The sequence below is a fragment of the Scyliorhinus torazame genome, chromosome 8, assembly GCF_047496885.1.
Source record: "Scyliorhinus torazame isolate Kashiwa2021f chromosome 8, sScyTor2.1, whole genome shotgun sequence".
Lineage (NCBI taxonomy): Eukaryota > Metazoa > Chordata > Chondrichthyes > Carcharhiniformes > Scyliorhinidae > Scyliorhinus > Scyliorhinus torazame.
The window spans coordinates 119038965-119046438 of record NC_092714.1 but is presented as its reverse complement, the minus strand read 5'-3'; the positions used below and the strand labels follow the sequence as shown (position 1 = coordinate 119046438).

Here is a 7474-nt window from a genome sequence, read left to right as displayed (position 1 = left end):
GGAAACAGCTTGCTCAGTAACCGCAAGTGCAGCAGTCTTGCTGACGGTATCCAAACCAGTCTAGAGCCTTGCTCTAACCTGTGCCACTGAGAACATGGTGCTTCAAGAAAACCCACAGGTCGACAGGACAATGGAGAAAAAACAGAAATCTCCTGCTGTATAACCTCTTCCTATTTGCCTCTCCTGTGTTTTACAGGGAGGAAGATTTTTTAAAAACCTCATCCTGCATGAGTTACTGGCTGATTTTGACCTCATTCAAAAAGGGTTCAAATTGTATGTGACTGAAAACATGTGAGGGAATGCATTTTCTCAGCGGGATTGAGAGTCGGCCTGACATGTGATTTGATTCAGTTTTGTGCAGTCGAAGTAAGTGCCTCAGTGAATGATGTCTGCACTCAAGTACTTCACTCTTAAATTTGAGGGTTGCATAATCATTTATTTTATTCTGATCCCAGACCAGACCCCAACAGTGGTGAGGATAAGGGACCGAAACCCCCAATATTTTAGTATATTTTGTAAGACTGTGCGGAAAGAATGATTCGCTTGAGAAATGATTGCATGACAAAATTGGGCTTTGGCATTTTAAGACAAAACTTTATTATGAATACAATATTAAACTCTTTAACGTCTCACCCAAAAAGAGCAGCTTACATACTCCTTAACACTACTACTCAATTCCCCATTAAACAACAAGAAAAGAAACATACAGCTTTCAATTCATCTTAAAATCAACAGGGCATAGAATAATACTTGCTCTACAGAACAGATGTGGGCCCCAGTTAGAACCCCTGCAGACTCTGGCTGAATATCTTCAAATAGCTGCTTCAACTGTGTTGTTTCTGCCTCTTCCTTGTCGTCAGGCAAGACTGCTCTGTTTTGAAATATTATTACTCTTTTTTAAACTATTCCACTGGGAACGGAAACGGCCTTTACTTGTGGACTCTGAGGTAGCCAGATCAGACTTTGTCAAAAGCTTTCTTAAAAATCTCGCTCTTAGCTCCACCTAGCACTGACATAGTTGCCCCATGCTGAAAAAACAAATTAACTTTTCAGGGACTGAAAGCACATTAACTCCCCATGGACTGTCCCCAGTCAAACCACAGTGCATTAGCCCAGACTGAAAAATACATTTCAGCTAAAAGCTCCTAGGATCTGCAAAACAGAATCCTTTCTTAAAAAACTAAGTCAGTCACACTCTCACCCCAGGCTTTTAACCCTTAAATTGCCGAATACATTTATAATCCATTTTTTCTAAAATTCTCCATTCACCGCATTATAGATTGCTTCAAAATATTCAATGAAATGTAAACATTTCCACTGTCCCAGAGGACCATAGGCTTCTCTCCCCTTTGTGAACTGACTGGTAGTGATTTAACCTGAGGGTCACCACACCTCAGGCGAGGGGCAAGGTTGAGATGGCGGAGCAGGAATCTAACCCGCTTAGTTGGCAACACTTGGCACCACAAACCAGTTGCCCAGCTAACTGGGATAATTAACCCAAAAATGTGCAGTGTAAATGCATTTGTTAATAATAATAACCTACATTAGTCTCACAAGTATGCCTACATTAACACTGCAATAAGTTACTGTGAAAAGCCCCTAGTCGCCACATTCTGGCGCCTGTTCAGGTACACTGAGGGAGAATTCAGAATGTCCAATTCACCTAACAGCACGTCTTTCGGGACTTGTGCGAGGAAATCAGGGCACCTGGAGGAAACCCACACAGACACGGGGATAACGTGCAGACTCTGCACAGACAATGACTGAAACCGGAAATCGAACCCGGATCCCTGGCGCTGTGAAGCAACTGTGCTACCGTGCCACCCTCAATTACAAAGTACTGCTGTTACTAAATAATTACTCCTTAAAGCTTTCTAATTGCAATTATATTCCTATTCTTGAAAGCTTTCTAAGTATACATCCATTCCATGTCTTGCCTTAAGAACTCTGTCATGTGTTTGCAGCCTGATCATGATATCATAGCAGGATGTTTTATCACATATGAAGGCCATGGGTACAGAAATACAGAGGATCGACTTCCTCTGCTAAGCAGGTGTAGCAATGAACCTGTTCTTTATAAATACATTTATCATCTTACTACATCTGCTCAGAATAAAGCACCACCACTTCAAAAGAAAAGGTAGACTTGCACTTATATCGCACATTGCATGACCTCGGGACAATTCAAAACATGTTATAGCCAATGAAGTAGTTTTGAAGTGTAGCCACTGTAGTAATATGGACAGTGTGGCAGTCAATCTGTACATGAAGCTCCGAAACCACAATCTGATAATGACCATATAATACTGTTGGTTGAGACTCTACGATTAAACTGATGAAACCCTTTTGCCCTCCTACCCTACCAGGCCAGAAGTAATCAGTATCTCTTCTCATCGCCCTCCGGTGTTCTATCTGGTTTAAAAAGAAATATATAAAACAAATCTTTGTAGAAAATAATTGCAGCAGTAGTCAAGTTGCCTTAATTATCTATGTTGAGATTGGCAGACTGGCCATGCATGTAGAACAAAATGCCTCTGCTTATATGCACCCAGTAAAATAGGAAAAGGGAGAAAGCCAGTCAGTTATCAACTTCATTGTCCAAACAGATCATGTTTATTTGTGTCTCGACTCTCACTGCCCACTTTGATTCCCCCTGTAGTTCCCTTGCTTAAGAAAAACTTTGAATCATAGTTCTGAGGCTCAGCAGTGTTTTGGGGGGAGTCCCAGATTTCCTGCCATCACCCCTGAATGAACTCACTCTAATTTTAAGGTCATGTAAAAATGTAAATAATCATTATTGTCACAAGTAGGCTTTCATTAACACTGCAATGTCGTTACTGTGAAAAGCCCCTAGTCGTCACATTCCGGGTACGCAGAGGGAGAAATCAGAATTCTCAGCTGGTACGGGAATTGAACCCGCGCTGCTGGTCTTGTTCTGCATCACAAACCAGCTGTCTAGCCCACTGAGCTAAACCAGCCCTCCTGTATGTCCTCTTGTCACGGATTTCTCGACCAAAGAAAATAATTTCTCATTATTTACCTTAGAAAATCCTAAATCACGTTCTCCACCTCAATTAGTCGTCCCTTAGACTTCAGTGTAGCTTGTGCAATCTGCTCTCACAATTTATACCTTTTAGCATCATATTAGCATAATTTTGGTGAATATGCACTGTACTCTTTAAGGTATGGTGCAAAGAACTGAACGCCATACTGCCGATACAGATTAATCTTTGGTCTATAGAAGTGTAGCATGATTTCTACCCCATTGCATTCCAGCCCACATGACATAAAGGTTAACAAAGGCCTTCCCTATTGGTCTTGTTCCTGTCAAAAGCACCTTTTTAGAGATTTCTATATTGGGATCCATAAATCTCTCTGCTCCTCCACCATTTCTAACTTCTAACTATTTAGAAAACTCATTGATTTGTCTTTCTTATGAACAATGTGAATGATGTCACACTGAAATCCATCTGTTCCATTTTTTTTTAAATTTCAGAGTAGCCAGTTATTTTTCTTTTCCAATTAAGGGGCAATTTAGCATGGCCAATCCACCTAACCAGCACACCTTTGGGTTGTGGGCGTGAAACCCACGCCGACACGGGGAGAATGTGCAAACTCCACACGGACAGTGACCCAGGGCCGGGATTCGAACCCGAGACCTCAACGCCACAGTCCCAGTGCTAACCACTGCGCCACATGCCGCCCCCATTTGTTACATTTCTAACCCACATATTTAATTTATCAATGTCCCTTTGCAACTTCCTGCTTCCATCTACACATTTGTCTCAGCTTACATAACATTAACAATAAACCTAACCAGATGACTCTCTATTCCTACATCAAGTTGATCTCAATTTAGGATCAGTTTGAGTGGTTACAAAATGGTTGTATTTGGAGTTCAGGGATTTAGCTTGTGTTTAACCAAACATATGAACTAGGCATTCCTGAAAAATGATACAGGTCTCAATGTGGAGGCGAGATGGAGGAAGACGAAAAGCTTTGGTGAAAAACCTCTCCCTCGTGGATATTCTTACTCGAGATTATGCTCTCTGGGGCCTGCTGGAATATGTGGAAGTGGGAAAAGAATGACACATTTGGAAAGAGGTTAAGATCTACTCCGAGGGAGTGGAGCAAGTATTTTTTGATGCCTGGAAACTAATAAATGAGTAATATTTTCCTTACCACCCACAGGCAAATAAATAAAAGTGATCCTTGATGCATCGCTATTACAAAAATAAATCTCTGAATGTATTAGGTAAACTGTTCTTTGTTCAAGGTATGGCTTTTCACATATACCAAAAGACCAGAAAATATCATTTAATTCTTCTTCTCTGCTTATTTTCTTTCTTACCAAATACCTCCATGTAAACTGTGATGGATCTTGGAACATGCATGAACACAAGATTCAGACTTCACACATTAACATGGACCTTGAAGTAATACTTTGTTGCATGCATTTCAAACTAAGGAAATGGTAATGCGCAAGTAAATTTGAACCATTATTTTGGCGAATTTTGAATTTCGAAAGTCTTTATGATGTCATAAACTTTATTTTGGATGGTGGCCAAAAATGTGATTTAAATCGCAAACTTCAGATAGTTCCACCTGAGCTACACCAATAGTTACTCAGAAAAGGTGAGAAGGGTTAAAACCGCCCATAGCTTCTCGGTAATTATTGTACAGGCCCACACCCCCCCCCCCCCCCCCCCGCATGGGAACTCCCAAGCCTTCGAACTCCCAGGCCACTCCCTCCATACACTGAGTACTTACTGCCACTTGGTGGACTCTTACCCCAACCCACCACAGAGCTCCTCCAAAACATTCAGGGCATTCCCCTATACTCTGACTACAACCCCGCCACAGAACTCTTTTCCCCTCCACCCTCCTGTGACTCTCCCCAATCCCCAACTACCCCTCTTCCCCACACCTCCCCTCCACCCGTTCCCAGCTGCCTGACACCCACCCCCACCAGCGACAGCCCGGCCCCTGCCCTGACTGTCCGATACCCCCCCCTGTCACCCTCCAATTGTCCGATCCAACCTCTCACTATCCTACCTGCTTCTCCCCAAATTCTACCACTTACTTGACAAAACCTATCTTCTCTGGCTTGAAAGTGGCTGGGCCTGTAAAATTACCCGATTTACTGCAGGCTGTGCCATTTAAAAAAAAGAGGGCCTAGCTTCCTTCCGTCTGATTCTGGAGCGCTCATTTGAACGCCTCAGGAACGTGCTGCGGTGCATAGTTTTCACCCAGCCTGACTCGGAAGGTCGGGTGAGAAAGGACCGAGGTAGTTTCCAGGTTAAGAAAGTTGGAGGGTTTTGGCAATCTGATTCTAATTGCCACTCGCAGAAGTTCAGATTATTTTATTCAAGTGGACACATATAATTTTCACCTCATTTTTAATTTTCCCAATGCGAATAACATCCATATCACTGATTTGTATTACATAATCACAGACATTTCTTTTGACTTTTTTCCACAAAAAGCTTTTGGAAAATAAGTTACTATCAAACAGGTTTTTAATTAAGTCCATTCATAACAAATTAAAGAGACATTGAGATGATAGGTGGCTAAATTCTAATGAGATAAGCTTTGATGATGTTTCCTGAAAGATAGTAAATAATAAACAATTAAATGAGCCTGTTTTATCTATTGAGAAATACAATATACCATCTGTTTCTTTCAGGCTATACAAGGGAGATATAGAGGAATATAACATGAAAGTCAGTGAACTTTCAAACTGAAATATGTGGACACCATATTGATCAGTCACTGAAATAGAATCCATAGAATCACTACGGTGCAAAAGGAGGCCATTCATCCCATCAAGTCTGCACAGACCCTCCGAACGAGCACCCTACCTAGGCCCACTCCCCCTCCCTATCTCCGTAACCCCACCTAAACTGCACATCTTGGGAGACTAAGGGGAAATTTAGCATGGCCAATCCACCTAACCTGCACATCTTTGGACTATGGGAGGAAACCGGAGCACCACGCAGACATAGGGAGAATGTGCAAACTCCACATAGACAATTACCTAAGGCCGAAACCAAGCCTGGGCCCCTGGCACAGTGAGGGAGCAGTGCTAACCACTTTGCCACTGTGCTGCCCATACAGAAAATACTGCAGAAAAGATTGCTTGGAAATGTTCTATATAGTTCAAAACAGATGACCCACTGATGTAGAGAAGAATACTTGATATTATTTCTTAATACAATGTGATGACTTTATTTCAAAACAATACAATTTTATTTGTGTATGATATTTCCAACATTACAACGCTTTTTGCTCTTCTAAAATACTTCATTGGCTGTAAAGTCCTTTTAGACATTCTGAGATCCTAAAAAATGCTATCTGAATTCCAGTCCTTTCTTCTTTTAACTAGATTCATTCATAATTTACTGAAGTTCCCATGCTGACAAATGAAGCTGCTTAAAAATCCATACCTCATCTTATTGAGTGTTTTCTCAGTCTGCATTGAGAGAGATGTGCTTATGCAGAAGCCATGGAAATTCAATTCACGTCATAGAGATATAATTGTTACACCCGGGATTATGCTATTGTGCACTGAGATACTGCACAGTGCGGGCACGCCCCTAAACAGAATTGCTTGCTGGAGTTAGAAATTATCTAAGAGACGATGATAAATTTGTAACTGTCATTAGAATTCAACCTGGATTTTAAAATGTGCCTGTTTGCAGCGTGTTCCAAATTGGTGTAAAAGCACTGAAGCCAGTTATGGAAAAAAGAAACTGACATTACACCTTGTCAGTAAATAGAGCTCACGATCATGGCCTTGATTTTTCTATTGATGCAGTTATATCTTTCCAAAGTTTAACAATCTGAGGTGCAGGATTAAGGGATTTGCAGTTTGGGGAGTTTGACTTTCGGCCAGAGCCAATGATGTAAATCCTGTCTGGGCCCGTGCCTGCATTCTTGGAATACCAAGTTTAAACAAAATATAGTTTATTTAGGAAAAGAATGTTCACACAAGGTGAAATTTAAAACACAGCTGAAATCCAGAAACTTTTGGTTTATTTGAAGTTGGGCTCTGTCGTGGGAACTCATTTAGCAGGAAAGTAAATACTATAAATATTATACTTGTTGGACGCTTGGTAATTGTGTCTCTCAGCATGAACTGGAGCCTTTTATGCCCCAGGTTCAGTCCCCAGTCTGTGCTGAGTTGCTGATTTTAACAGGATAGCAGTAAACATGCGACTAATGCTCTTGGCATCCTTAGGAGAGGCAGATTGAAATCAGACGTGGTCTACATTCCCGAGCACTGTAAAGTAATTCCTACTGGACCATGGGATGTCAAATGAGGACAGGACGAAGCTCAATCCTAGAATTGCTCTCTGCGAGTTGGGTTCAGTGCATGAGGAAAGCTGTCATCTGGAGAGTCATATCCACAATCTCGGTTAATGCCATCAATAGAAGAGGGAAGAAACCTGGTAAAACAAATCACCGTTAATAG

At 41.5% G+C, this 7474-nt stretch overlaps 1 long non-coding RNA gene across 3 annotated transcripts in view; it reads right to left on the bottom strand.

The window, feature by feature from the left end:
- Window positions 1–5382: 5382 nt before the first annotated feature.
- LOC140428071 (uncharacterized) overlaps window positions 5383–7474 on the bottom strand; it is a 123456-nt gene continuing 121364 nt past the window's right edge. For all 3 annotated transcript variants that reach the window (XR_011948693.1, XR_011948695.1, XR_011948694.1), the window contains exon 4: window positions 5383–7448. This is a non-coding gene — a long non-coding RNA (uncharacterized lncRNA). The remainder of the gene's footprint in view (window positions 7449–7474) is intronic.